Here is a 16,081-nt window from a genome sequence, read left to right as displayed (position 1 = left end):
TCCTGCGCCCTCCTTATCTCACTCTGTTGGACATGCCTTGTCTGTGTCCTCCTGAGAGCCTTAGGGTTTGTTTTAACTGAATGACTTTTATTTAGAAGCCTGCCCCAGGGAGTGTCTCAAAATGACAGGAACAGTCACACACTGTCCTCTCCATAACAGGATAAATTAATAATTCACAGTCCCCTTTTCTCATTTGTTCTCTTTGGCACACACACACACACACACACACAGACTCCCCCCTTGATGGCAACTGATGGACAAATGCATTTGTATTACTTCATTGAGGGTTTAATGATGTGGAAAGTTCAATGTTTGATCCCTCTAGTGCTCCGGTTGTACAGAACGCTATATGATCAACGGAGTGCCAGGGGTCATTGATTCTCTCTTGAGAGTTTGGATTTTGGACATTTGATTATGGATCGATTAAATTTGGATGCATTAGGTTTAAGGGCTGCACTTTACAGCATGAGTCTGTTTAGTTTAATAAAAAAAATATATATATATATATATATATAAAGGGGCGAATTCAATAAACCGCTTTGTACAATATTTCAGCACAAAAACCTGCATCTTATTTACTAAGCACCCAAAATCCAGTTTAATAGTGATGGGCAGTCCGATTTATTTCCATGAACTGGTTCTTTCGGACAGTTCGTTTCCATGAATTGGTTCAAAACCGATTCAGCGGTTCTTTTACGTCATCATGTAATGACTTCTCTAGCAGGTCTCTAGCACATGGTTTTCTCGCTTAAACATTTAAATAAAGCCATATGTGAATGCATATTGCTGATTATTACCTTTTTATTAAATTAAGTTATAATAATAATGCCGTTTATTGTCATCAGTGTTTCATTCTGTGATCCTGCATTTCGAATACAACTGATATTGATTACAACTTGGGTAAGTTTATATTTTATAAAGAGAATAAACTAGTCTTAATCAACTCACCAGAAACCATGATTCAACTTATAACAATTTAAATTATAATCTGCATGCACAATAAACAATAGTACAATTCATTTACATCTCTCGACTGAAAAGTTTTTGCACATTTCCAGTATGTTTTGATTGCCATTAAAGAAAAGTACAGTTCACCCCAGGCTCGTTCATGTCCGCGGTACACGCATGCTCATAGTATCAGCAGCTCATCTGTAATCCTCGGCAAACTTCGACAGTTTGTGGGACCGGCTCTTTCAATTCTTTTGTAGTCAAACACGACCAAAGAGCTGGCTTTCGATTCTGCCTGTAGGTTTGATTCCTTCATTTTGAACGAGTTCTTTGGTTCAATAACCGGTCTAGTAACTCGTATGAGCCACCTGCCTGTATGAGTCCAACTCATTCATTTCGAACTCGGTGTCAGGCTACTAGTTATCTGCATTAGTGTCATTTTAGTATGCTGTTGCTGATACATACGTTAATGAAATTCAGTTTCTTGAAAATGTCCATCACAGTTAGCTACACAATTCATTAAGTCTAATAAAAAAATACAAATACAACTAGAAAACTAATATGTTATTAATAATTTGTATTAGTATCGAGTAAAAATGACTACTTTATTTTCAAGACCTTCATTTGCAAATATTTTTAAAATGATTAAAAAATAACAGAAAGAAACATCTGTTGGTTTTATAAATGTTTTATTTGGATACTATTAACATCTCAATGCTTTGCAAGTCCTCGGTAATCCTCTGCAAACTTCGACAATTCGTGAAACTGGCTCATTCGGTTCTTGAGTCGGACATGACCAAAAAATTGACTTTCAATTCAGTGTGTAGGTTTGATTCCTTCATTTCAAATGGGTTCTTTGGTTCAGTGACAGGTCCAGTAATTCATAAGTGTAGCGAATTTGGTAGTGTAAATGTACACAGGACGGGTTAAAGTGCCCGCGTACCTCCACCATTATATGTAGGGAAACAGTATGTGTGAGCTAGGAATTTAATTAAACTGTCCTTATTCTACATTATTATGTAAGGAAATTTATAATTATCATGTTGGACAACCATTATAAATTAGATAAATGACAAATAATTAGATTATTTGTCTGAATACAATTCTCCACCATTAAAATCATAATACAACATCTCATTGTATCCGCTCACAATTTCTATTGTAAGGAATTAGCTTTAATTAGCTTTTAAAGGGAATTATGATTAATTCTCTTATTGGAGTAATATTATTCTCATGGCTTATTGAAAATAATATTACACATATTTAGGTACAGCTTTGAAGTGAAATCTTTTAAAAACAGGGATGAGATTATTTATCGAAATATACCACAGTCAAATTATCTTTAAAAGAGGAATATGAATAATGAATCATAACTCATTATAATCAATTATAAACATTTGGATCAGTTAATATAATTAACTTGGATGTAGCTGAATTAACATTACAATCAATTAATCTGTTCGTCCAGCGAACACTCAGTAATGATCGTCTATCAATTCTCAGAAAGGATATTTTTCGTGGCCACAGAAAAATAACTCTTAGCATGTAGCTGTGATCAAATCGTTAAATTGACGTTGATTTACAAGCAGACCAGAATCAACTTGCAAGAATGTGCACAAAAGCTTTATTTAACTAAATAACGAACACATAACTAATCTAAACAAACACATACACACAAATCATGCATACATTAGAAATGGAAAAGTGAAAGTGAATGAAACAGGAACAGAACAGGGGAATGAAGCTATGAAAATAGTAATTTAACCACCTGAAAGAACCATCAGTTTCTTACTTCAAAGCACCTTTGTTAACAAAGGGGTTCACAACTTTTACTAAACCTCTGTTTAGTTAGTTAATTGTACGATACTTGCAATGCCTTGGTGGTTGAGAGAGCGCCCGGATTCAGTCTCAGGAGAAAGTCTTGATGGTTCCTTGAGTCGATGGTGTTGAAGTTGCAATCAATTTCATCCGTGTTGAATTAAGAAATGATGATGAACTTGCGGTGTTAGTTTGACTCTGTTATGGTCGAGGAAGTTACACGTGGCTTGATGTGTTTGAGGCCTGCCGGCCTGCGACCTCGCAGTGTTTCCGGTCCCACACGAGCAGCAACCATGAGCAGAAGGGAGAAAGAGAGGAGGGAAGAGAGAGAGAGGGAGGTCACTCCGACAGTGCCCTTTAACTCCTGAGGGAGGTCACTCCTCTCGAATTTGGCTTGACCAATGAGAAAGGTGCAATTTTCCAGCGGGAAAAGTTCCTTTGTTTGGAAGCTGACTCATTTGCATGATTGGAGTAAGCTAGCAGTTTGTGCCCCTTTATGTTCTGATTAATATAACAAGCATACAATGCATGCTATAAGGGGGTGCTATACTCCAATGTTTAGGGCATCACACAAGGATTCATTTGATAGGAAGCATGATACCAATAATTTTACATTATCTAGTGGCTCTGTCATAAAGCATGCACAAAACGGTATACAGTACAAAAGACACTATATGGGACAGTAATAATCATACACACAATGTCCTGAGGATATGCATGTTCATTTATAGAATAGTTTTTCTATAAATTAATGAAGAAAAGTCTGTTTTATGGGCTTTATGTGTCTATCCTATGGGGGAATGGAGTGAGTAACTTTCCCCACATTCCTTTGCTTTTGCATGTGGCTACCTTCCCCCACCTGGAATGTCTCTGAGGTCCACTAGTTGCTGGACCAGTGTCAGCAAAAGGGGAGTAAGAGCAGATAATGATTAGTGGGAGAGCAGACATCTCGGAGTCTGCTTGGGCCTACTTGGACCTTTGCTTGTTACAGTCTTGAGACGTCTGTTGGATTATTCATTAAATATTGAATAATTGTGTGTCTGATTGGTCCAGATTCCACCTGCCTTTATTAGTAACGTCATTGAGAAAAATGCCTACTTAAGTCTCAAGACCTTCATTTGCAAACATTTGCAAATAATTCAAAAATATCACAGAAACAAACATCTGTAGGTATATAAATGTTTTATTTGGCTACTGCCATTAACATCTCAACACATAGCAAGTCCTCGGTAATCCGGTAAAAATTCGACAGTCATTGAGACCGGCTCATTCGGTTCTTTTTGAGTGTGCTGCATAGCCAGTACATTTACTTCAGCTGTGCATCTTGCATCATCAACCCAGACCTAAATTTCATTTTTGTGAACTGGCACAACAGATTACTTGCTGAGAATCGGCTCAAAAGGATGATTTGTTCAAGAATCGGACATCACTACAATTTAATCTGGCAAAAAAATGCACTGAAATCGCACAATAAATATAAATAATAATACATAAGTATTTATATTAAGTCATTGTCAGTCTTTGCAGCTCAAACACCTTTCTGTGTAAATTAGGCTTATTATAGTTGCGCTTTGTTAAAAAACAAAACTTGCTATTATTGTTTGTGGTAAGCAGGCGGTAAACTGAATTTTTATTAACCCTTTCATACGTCCATCACATATTTGTTAATAACTGGCCCCCGCAGAGGAGCGTCACACATTTGTGTATCTGCAATAGCCAGTGATGTCACAAGCTGCCAGCTTCAAATTGGCTTTGGCACCGACACACAGAGACGCACTGGCCGAGCACATTAATTTTCACACAGTTACTTGTCTTTTCAAGCACATGATAAGATAATTTTATACACAAACTTCCACATGGTTACGAATATACCACAATAACATTTTTACAGCTCATTTACACACAGTCAACACATAAAATGCCATCATCTATGCAGCTATGTCTGCTTATTAGGTAGTTATGAGGTTGTTATTCAACAGCTACTCAAACAATCTTTTCACGCAGGGGAATTTAAATCTTACTCATGAAAAGGTTTAAAAAAGAGTACAGTGTTCTGATCATAGAAGCAGTAATTCATCAAATGATGAAAACATTGTGGAGAAGTGTTATACAACTGGGCATATATCCAGACAAGCAGTGCAATCGAGTGTACTTTAGGCATTTTAAAAAAGCTGACTAGGGTGTCTGGATTGCAGTGGTGGAGTGATGCTGAACAGTCCCAGTAACGTATGCCAGATTGCAGTAATCTGCTGCATATACATTCCTCAAATTTAAGATAAAAATGCAGATTTGAATACAAAAACTGTGCATTAAAATTTTACATGTGTGCTAAGTAGAGCCTGACCCATATGGGATTTTTGAGACCGATACCGATTTTAGAGAAGGAAAATTCACAGATTGCCGATATGGTGACCAATATAGCTAATTTTTGGGCTTGAATGAACAGACCTTTTCTATGTGGATTGTGCACCGATTCTGCACCGATATGACTATGCAAAGGTACTCAGAAGAATATTTTATCAAAGAATATTTGACATTATTATTATACATTGTCAACAAATTCTAGAAATGAACACTGAGAAAATAAAGAATAAATAAAAATACAATAAATAGCTTAATAAACATCAGTACTGTTAGTATAAGTCAATTGCTGACCATTTAAATAAAGAATAAATCAAATAAAAATCAGTACTGTATGTTTAGTATCAATTAATTGCTGACCATTTAAATAAAGAATAAATAAAAATACAATAAATAGCTAAATAAAAATCAGTACTGTATGTTTAGTATAAGTCAACTGCCTTCCATTAAAATAAAGAATAAATAAAAATAAAATAAATAGCTTAATTAACATCAGTACTGTATGTTTAGTATAAGTCAATTGCTGACCATTTAAATAAAGAATAAAAATACAATAAATAGCTAAATAAACATGAGTACTGTTTAGTATCAGTCAAATGCTGACCAATAAATAAATAATAAATTAAAATAAAATAAATAGCTAAATAAACATCAGTATTACTGTTTAGTATCAGTCAAATGCTGACCATTAAAATAATGAATGAATGACAAAAACTGTGTATTCGAATTTTAGATGTGTGCTAAGCACTGACGATGACTTAGTTGGAAACTGCTGCATCCTCGAAATTTGAACACTCAAGGAATTTAAGATAAAAAAATGCACATTTGAATGCAAAAACTGTGCATTGAGAATTTTAGATGTGTGCTAAGCACTGACAGTAACTTAGTTACAAGGTCTGCGGCGTCCATGAAATTTAAATATTGAACTAATGTAAGAAAAAAATTCAGATTTGAATGCAAAAACTATGCATTAGAATTTTAGATGTGTGCTAAGCACTGATGATGGCTTAGCTGGAGGTCTGCTGCATCCTCGAAATTTGATTATTCAACGAATTCAAGATAAAAATGCACATTCGAATGCAAAACTTATGTCTTCAAATTTTAGATGTGTGCTAAGCACTGACGATAACAAAGTTAAAGGTCTACTGCGTCCTCGAAATTTGAATATTTAATACATTTAAGATGAAAATGCAGATTCGAATGCAAAAAGTGTGCATGCGAATTTTAGATGTGTGCCAAGCACTGACGATGACTTAGTTGGAGCTGTTTGGCCATTGAACCTTTTTCTCTTATCAGCATAAGCATTGCATTTTAAAATGCATTGTCAGGAAAGGAGATCAGTTTTCAGTAGGGCTGTGTTGATACAATCAAATATCAATATCTCACGATATTGTATCGATACTTAGATCCATGTTTCATGATATATTATGATATTGTTGGGGCTTCGTTCAGGAGCGGGTTTGGTTATTAGCAATAATAATTATCAAAGATAATTATTAATTATTAAAATCAATAGAACATTGATTAGAATCAACATTAGCTGAATAATCCTTTAAATCAACAATCAACAAAGATACTATCAATTATCAAAATCAATAGAATATTAATAAGAATTAATATTGCCGGGGCACCACCCTGGAATCAGAGATTAATAACCAGACAGTATAGCAGTCTCAATATAGGATTGTTCTCTTAGGAAAGTCAACATCCGGAGAACATTGACATTCAAAATGGGAACAATGAAGGCTTGAAACCGAGCACTGACATCCCCTGCCAGCCCTTGGCACAGGTGCATGCAGAACAATACCAAAACACTTCTCTTTAAAGTATAACAAAGTTTATTGATGCAGTAATATCAATTAATAATCAATACAATGCAGTCAATAAACCTCCGACTTCCAACTACAAACTAAACTGTAACATGATTAAATATGGTAACAGATAAGCCTATAATACATGAGAGGAGAGTAGAGGTGTGTGTGTGTGAATGGATGTATGTGTGTGTGTGTAAGGAGAGGAGTGCACAAAATGGTGGGCGTGGCTCACGTGGAGAATGTCACGTGAGGTTTCCGGCCAGACAGTGTGGCCGCGAATGTGGGCGGAGAGACTGGTTAATGACGTCTGCCCGCTTAACACATGTCTCTGCTGGTACGATAACTTAGGGACAAACCTGGACTCTATTGCCAAGTTATCTGTTCACCAAATGTGTGTGCGGGTATGTTTCTGAGGGGTTATGTGTGTGTGCGGTTAGTACGAGAGAAAGAGAGAACAGGGTGACGGCACCGAAGCCGGTTTAGCGATTGTGGGAGAGACAGCAACCATTAGTTTTATCACTCAGAGACGGGGTAAACGGCTCGTAATCCGTCCGCCGTGGTCTTTGGTTCTTTAATGGATAAACTCAGTGTGCCGTTCTCACCTGCGATGGCGGAAATGCACAAACAGACCAACGTGGTTGGACGACAACACAGCAAATCGCATTCGTGGTAACAGTAAGTTACAGTAATACCTTCAGTATTATTAGCAGCAATGAGTAGACTTGGTGGTCCGTAAACTGTAAAAGCAATAACCTTGATACACAAGAATAACACACTATAATAATCTATCTCTGCCCAGACGTAAACCTTTTTATGGGTAGAATATGTGTTCGTCCATCTTTTGACTCCGACTCGGTTCCTCGAAGCTCGGGTGATGATGGGAGGCCGTTTCCTCAGCTCTACGGCGGCTGATCCTAAGCGGGTTGGTGGAGATATCAGTGAAGTTGACTCGGTTGAAGAAGCAAGAGAAATCTTCTTTCTTCACTTCTGCAGGCAAAAGGGTGAGACACGGATTGCTCAGTGGTCTCCTTCGGATCCATTAGCGTGCTCAGTGGAACACGGAGAATCTCGGCTCGTCCAGCGAGATGGAGATTGTATGGCCAAAGTTCAGGTACGTACGTTACTTCCTTGGGCAGCGAGGCTACACCTGGGAGCAGCAGGGCTGCAACTAAACGTGGCGAATACTGTCGCTGGAAGCAAGGCTTAGGAGGAATCTCCAGGGTTTTATACTCTCGATGACATCATGATTGAGGGATGCGTTCTGTCATGCGTTTCATCCAATAGGAGTTGAGAGTTCGATCCTTCAGAATTTCACACCTAGGTGTAAAGTGAGCAAGGCTTGATGTAGTCTGTTTGGACTCTTTGTTTGATTTTGGCGCCATTTGTGTTATCAGGCTTTGAGTGTTCCTACAGGCCTCAGTCAGGCTTTATGACTGTGTGTAGGCCTGCCTTTGTCTATTATCTGAGAACAAGAGGCCCAACAATATTTTCAGTACAATCAGAGATGCTTCTATGTGGCATGAAAGATACAAACTGATCCTGCAGGATTCATATTTTCTCTCACGGACATGCTGGACCTCTCTCACGAGGGCGGGGCAAAAATATAGATTTTCTACTTAATATTCATTTGTACGATCCTAATGTCGACGCTTAAAACGCTAAGATCAGAGCATGTAAGCGAAGCGTAGCAATCAGAATTTCTCTGGAGCGAGGAGCGTGTTTCAGGAGACTGTGATCAGCCCCGCTCCGGCCGCTCACGAGGCGCTCACTTTCCGCTCCTACCAGAATGCACTACATTTCTTGTGTGGCCACATTAATATGTGTGTGCTTCTACACTGATAAATATCTGGTGTTGGTTGCTGTATTAGGTCCAATATTTTAAACAGAGTGGATTATCAGAGATGAGGCAGCATTTAAACTCGGTGTGATTGGTGAGCTGATGGTGACAGGTGCAGATTTCAACAATAGAAAATAGACTACAGTGAGGTGAGAGCGCAGAGGCAGTTCAAAACACAGTTTCCTGGACAAACGTCTGTAAAGTAAAATAATTTTACTAGGCAACCGTGGATGTTTGTAAGGTTTATAAATATATAAATCCCAGAGATGGGAGTGTCGACTGCATTTACACACTGCTGTCATGTGTAACTGACCCATCAGAATCTGTGTTGATTAATTTTGAAGTAAGTTTTAAATGTGCATATGCTATATCTGGGATTATTAGAAGAAATTGGCTTGAATATCTGGCTAAATATAACAGAACTGGTTACATTAGCAAGCCAGTAATCCTACAGTATACTCTTGAATTAAAAATATAGACAATCATTTCACATTATGTAATTGTATCTTTCCCGCTGGGCTCAAAATATTTTTCCCATTCAGTCTGCTCAAATCACAAAATTAGTACTTGTGTCCTTTTCTAATTTTCCTAATAAAAAGAAATCATGCTCGTTTGTTTCTCATACATCATTCAAATGCAACAGCCAGCGTTAGATTAAGTTTTGAAGAGCATGTTACATTTTCTGGTGTCTTCTCAATGACCAACATCCACTTCAGACACTTGGTGAACTTTAGAAACAATGAGTTAAAGATTTCACAGGCTGGACAGTGCAGATTCACTGGCTTTTTACGTACATGTCAATTCGCACGGGATAAGTATAACAGGGCCAGGAGTGATTTTTACCGTGCGTTTGATAGGTGAAAGACGCTATTATCTTTACAGGCGTGGGAACGCGTAGCCCGCAAAAAGTCCGGAAAAATTACTGACATGAACGATTAGCACGGGATTAAAATAAATGAGAAGCTTTGGTAATTAGGCTGTTACATTACCCCATGTCCCCATATAAAATAACCATGTCCAAATAGGGAAGAGACAACAAGGCTAGTTTTTTTTAAGTAGTCTACATCAAGGCATTGTTTGTGCAATTGTTATTTGCGGCATGAAATATTGGGTCGTATGCCAATATGACGAAGAATTTTTTTGTACCTGATGCAAAAAAAATAAACTTTCAAGATTGTTGACAAAGAATTTATTTCTAATTTCTTTCTCATTTCATGAGCACTCGTGAGCGAGGAGTGGAGCGATCGCACATGAGCGAATATTTGAGCAGAGCGACAACTCGCTCCACTACGCTCACATGCTCTGGCCAAGATCGCTCTTTCTTTCTATCTGCAACAATCCCCAACAATCAGGTGTGCGTAAATACTTTACGTATTTTACTCACCAGTGTTTGAGTGGTGTAGTGGCATAGAAGTTCAGCTCCGAGATCTTTTCACTGCATGATGAGAGTAAAAGTTGACACTTTCTGTGTAATGTGAGTACAAAGACTAGATCCAAGCAAACCGTTTGTTGTTTAATAATGTCTCTTTTAATATCCTTTCTGTTATCTACAGTCAGTTATTTATCAAAAACAAAAGAAACATTTAATTCTAGTCACACATAGCATGGATGCTGTAAAAAAGCCATTCGACCAAGCAAACACCCTGCCACAGGTCTTTAAGAGACAGTACGATTTTAGCACTTGTTTTACATATCAAATCACTTTTATTGTCACACAACCATATACACAAGTGCAATAGTGTGTGAAATTCTTGGGTGCAGTTCCGAGCAACATAGCAGTCATGACAGTGATGAGACATTATTACAATAAACATCAGATTTACACAACACAATTTAAAATCTAATATACACATAATTACACACAACAGAATATACAAATAATAATGTACAATGTACAGTATACAATACACACAATATAGAATACACATTATTCAATAAAAAAAATTGTATATATAGTATATATAAAATGTACAGTAGGTTGTATTGTACTGTATTGACATTCAGGCTGTCAGCTGATAGTCAGTTGCCAGTGTGTTGTTAAGGGATAATATAATTTATGACAGTCCAGTGTGAGATAATAAGATTAATAAAGTGCAGTGCTGATGTATATTGATCGTGAGAGATCAAGAGTTCAAAAGTCTGATTGCTTCGGGGAAGAAGCTGTCATGAAGTCGGCTGGTGCGGGTCCTGATGCTGCGATACCGCCTGCCTGATGGTAGCAGTGAGAGCAGCCCATGGCTCGGGTGGCTGGAGTCTCTGCTGATCCTCCAAGCTTTTTTCACACACCGCCTGGTATATTTGTCCTGGAGGGAGGGAAGCTCACCTCCGATGATGTGTCTGGCAGTTCACACCACCCTTTGAAGGGCTTTGCAGTTGTAGGTGGTGCTATTGCCGTACCAGGAGGAGATGTAGCCAGTCAGGATGCTTTCTACAGTGCTGGTGTAGAACCGTGTGAGGATGTGGCAGTTCATTCCAAACTTCCTCAGCCGTCTCAGGAAGAAGAGGCGCTGATGAGCCTTCATCACAACGGCCTCAGTGTGGACAGACCATGTGAGTTCCTCAGTGATGTGGACACCGAGGAACTTGAAGCTGCTGACTCTTTCCTCCGGTGATCCATTGATGGTGATGGGGCTGTGTTCTCTGTCTTTTCTCCTGAAGTCCGCCACAAGCTCCTTGGTCTTGATGACGTTGAGGGAGAGGTTGTGCTCCTGACACCAGCGTGTCAGAGTGTGCACCTCCTCTCTGTAGGCTGTTTCATCATTGTCAGTGATTAGACCTACCACCGTCATATCATCAGCAAACTTAATGATGGCATTGGAGCTGTGTGTTGCCACACAGTCATGTGTGTACAGGGAATACAGGAGTGGGCTAAGAACACAGCCCTGTGGGGCTCCAGAGTTGAGGGTCAGTGATGAGGAGATGTTACTGCCCATTCTAACCACCTGGCATCTGCTTGACAGGAAGTCCAGGATCCAGCTGCACAGCGAGCTGTTTAAGCCCAGAGCCAGAGTTTCTCATCAAGCTTGGAGGGCTCTATGGTGTTGAATGCTGAGCTGTAGTCTACAAACAGCATTCTCACATAAGTGTTCCTTTTTTCCAGGTGGGAGAGAGCAGTGTGTAGTGTAGATGCAATGGCATCATCAGTGGAGCGGTTGTTGCGGTAAGCAAACTGCAATGGGTCCAGTGAAGGAGGCAGCACAGAGCAGATGTAATCTCTGATTAGTCTCTCAAAGCATTTGCTGATGATGGGGGTCAGAGCAACAGGACACCAGTCATTTAAGCAAGTGATTTTGGATTGCTTTGGAACAGGCACAATGGTGGATGTTTTGAAGCAAGTGGGGACCACAGACAAGGGGAGGGAAAGGTTGAAAATGTCCCTAAAAACACCAGCCAGTTGGTTCACGCATGCTCTGATGACATGGCCCGGAATGCCATCTGGACCCGCGGCTTTACGGATATTCACCCGTCGGAAGGATCGGGTTACATCCACTACAGAGACGGAGAGTGAACTAACCTCTAGCTTCAGCCACGAGAACTCTCTCCACGAGGGCGGTGTTAATTCCATCGAAACGAGCATAAAAAGTATTTAGCTCATCCGAGAGAGAGGCAGCGGTGTTCACGGTGGAGTTTTTATTCCCTTTAAAGTCCGTAATGATATTAATTCCCTGCCACGTAATTCTAGAGTTGGTGGTGTTAAACTGTCCTTCAATCTTGATCCTGTACTGTCGTTTTGCTGCTCTGATAGTTTTGCGGAGGGCATAACTGGCTTGTTTATGCTCCTCCGACGTTCCCGGAATTAAAAGCAGAGGTCAGTGCATCAAGTGCCGCGTGAACATCACTATTAATCCAAGGTTTCTGGTTGGGGTAGATCCGTATTGTTTTGATCGGAACAACATCCTCTACGCACTTTCTAATGAAACACGTTACGTTATCAGCGTAAAGCTCAATGTCGTCATCAGAGGCGGACCGGAACATCTCCCAGTCCACGTGATCAAAACAGTCTTGTAGCATAGAGTCTGATTGGTCCGACCAGCACTGGATCGTTCTGAGGGTGGGTGCTTCCTGTTTCAGTTTCTGCCTGTAAGCGGGCAGAAGCAGAACGGAAGAGTGGTCCGATTTGCCAAATGGTGGGTGGGGGAGGGATTTGTAGCCATCCCGGAAGGGAGAGTAGCAATGGTCCAAAACCTGGTCCCCTCATGTGTTGAAACTGATATGTTGGTGGTATTTTGGTGCGATTGATTTGAGATTGGCATTGTTAAAGTCCCCGGTCACAATGAACGCGGCCTCAGGGTGCGCGGTTTCCTGCTTGCTTATAATCCCATACAGTTCCTTGAGTGCCCGGTGTGTGTCAGCTTGTGGCGGGATGTACACAGCCATTATAATGACCGCTGTGAATTTCCTCGGTAGCCAGAATGGTTGACACAGAAGCATGAGAAATTCCAGATCAGGAGAGCAGAAAGACTTGATAGAATGTACATTCCTCTGATCACACCAGGATTTGTTGATCTTAAACATACACCACCACCTCTGCTTTTACCTGAAAGGTCTTTCGCTCTGTCCGCTCAGTGCACGGAGAACCCTGCGGGTTCGATGGCTGAGTCTGGAATCTCCGCAGACATCCAAGTTTCTGTTAGGCAGATAATTCAGCAGTCCCTCATCTCTCGTTGGAAAGAGATCCACGCTCTCAGCTCACAGAGCTTGTTGTCTAGATACTGAACATTTGCCAGTAGAATACTGGGTAGCGGGGATCGATTTGCGTAATGTCTTACTCTGATGAGAACGGCGGCTCTATTTCCCCTTTTCCTTCTGTGTTTCCACGGCGGGGCTGCCCAGACAAAGGGCTCCGCTGCCGTGTTTGTAAACAGTGGGTTGGCATTGAGGAATTTGAAGTCCGGTTTACAGTGTGTAAATGCAGAACCAATGTCCAAAAGTGTTTGTCTGTCATAAACAATAATCCAAGACAAAAAAATATAAGAACTGTAAACAAAACAAACAAAAAACTACAATGTTGTGTCGGAGCTCGCAACGCAGCAGCCATACTCAGTGCCATCTTGAGTCAAGATTCCCATATCTAAGTAAATACTTGTAAATAATACAAATTAGGTATGTAAATAACAAACATGTAACAATATAATGTATATATGCAATATAATATATGCAATTTCAATACACCATATTTATTGATGTAATGCATGGATTACATTTTACAAAAAGCTAAAATGTCACCAAAAGTAATGATAAAATTAAATTGTCAAATTGATATGTCCGTAATTTAACTATTTAGAAGGTCCCCTGTATAATGAATAACAGCATTAGCTGAAAGAGAATTTCTTTCTTACTGTATGCAAGCAAAATTGACATTATTACTGAACTATACCCATATTAATTGAAATGAAAAGCGAAATCGAACCATGATATTGTGATGTATCGCGATATATAGAATCCTGACATGTATATCCCAATACTTAATCGTGAGGTGGCTGGTGATACCCAGCCCTAGTTTCCATTCTGTTCGCTCTGTCTAGCATCCAGTTGCAAGCACTGGGCTCAGATGCATGCCATACCACGATGTGGCATTGAGTCTGAGCTGCAGAATTCCACTTCACAACCAAGTTTATCTGAATACCAATACTCTGGGAAAATTACTACCATACATTCATCTCTATTTAATCAACAACACTGTGGTACTACTGGTATTTTGAATCTTGAGTACCGGGGCACCGGTATACCGTGCAACAATAAGGTAACATAGAACTACCTTAAAGAAAGAAGAAAGAAAAGTTTATTTTCTAGCTTTATTTTTTTACATAAGATTTGAGAATGTGAAGTGGCTAAATCTTTTGATTTTTATAATTTTATGCACTTTATTTCTTAAAATAAATAACTTTTGTTAACAGCAAGGTATGGTCTTTGCAATCAACAATATAACAGTGCTTTTGGTTTAGATTTATTCGTTTTGTACTCTTGTGAATTTAAGAAACAACTGAATTAAAAAATCTGGTGATAATTGATGTCTTGTAGCTTTTTTTCCTCTATCTGAAATAATCTCTCTAAAATAAGTGAAAAAAATTTAATTGGTTTCTCAGCCCTGATGATATCCCTACTCAAAACTGACCCATAGGATCGTGATTTGCGGCGCGTGAATTGTGTTCAGCAATTGTTTGCGTTGTTACCTGATTTGCACAATTCATTTAGTGAATTGATCACTAAAACAACATAGAGAGCACATGCAAATTCATTCTAAAGGAATTTCCCTCATATGGTTTGATTTTCACTCAATATGCTATTGAAGAGGACATTTTTATAATCCTGATTACTGTTTTCTCCACTGAACTAAGCTGTAATACTGTTAAGAGCACAATAATGATGAAACATGTTTTCAAAGGAAGAAGCTTATTCCTGAATGAATGCTGGTGTTCAGTCTCGAACAGGGTTTTAAACCAGATTACATCCATTTAATATTGGGATTCACTAACTTAAATTATCTTTTTGCTACGCTCCTTTTAAAGACACTAAAATGCATTTCTGTAAATGGTGTGTCGTAACACTTTATAATAACTTTTATTAGTAAGTCATTAACAAACATTATATAATGCTTAACAGATCATTAGTGAATGTATATTTAAAAAGTTAGAAATATGAGATAACGTGCTTGTTAATGTTTAGAAATAAATGTAACATTAACTAATGATCTGTTAAGCATTATGTAATGTAAATTCAAATACTTAAAAATGTTATTAAACTTTCTTTCCAATCTGGCCTTGCCCTTTTATCATCTACAAATTATTTTAACAAATGTTATATAATGATTAACAGATAACTTGTTAATGTACATTTAAATGCGTACAAATGTCATTCAACTTTTTCATAAATGATTCATAAATGAGCTAATGCACTTTTTTACATTTCACAAACGTTTTCAGAAATAACTCTTACTTTCCACTAGTTCACACACTATTTATGTTTACAAATTATTTATTAATGTCCAGCTAATTAGTAACCAAGGTCTGTAAAGGCCACACAATTGCTATTTTTTTGTGGAATGTATGCTTTTACTATTTAGTCATTTTTAAAATAATTTATTAAGTATTTATTCATAAATCATTATTTTGCAGTACCAAATCTAAATTTAAAGCTATTCAACACTTGTAAATGTTTAGAAAGGTTTACAAATAATGATTCAGTACCTTTACTGGTATTTAACTTTGATCTACTGAAACAAAGTTTGTGCAAGGTGTGGTTTGTTAAATTTAGTTGTATGCTTGATGCAGACATTAATAACACTTAACAACAATAATAACAA

General features: G+C 38.4%; 1 pseudogene; it reads left to right on the top strand.

The window, feature by feature from the left end:
• The window catches only part of LOC127444318 (dehydrogenase/reductase SDR family member on chromosome X-like), a 94,537-nt pseudogene that overhangs the window by 63,188 nt on the left and 15,268 nt on the right, over nt 1-16,081 (top strand).

This window comes from Myxocyprinus asiaticus, chromosome 7 (genome assembly GCF_019703515.2).
Source record: "Myxocyprinus asiaticus isolate MX2 ecotype Aquarium Trade chromosome 7, UBuf_Myxa_2, whole genome shotgun sequence".
Lineage (NCBI taxonomy): Eukaryota > Metazoa > Chordata > Actinopteri > Cypriniformes > Catostomidae > Myxocyprinus > Myxocyprinus asiaticus.
Note: the sequence above shows the minus strand (reverse complement) of the source record. Positions and strands in the feature narration are given on the sequence as shown.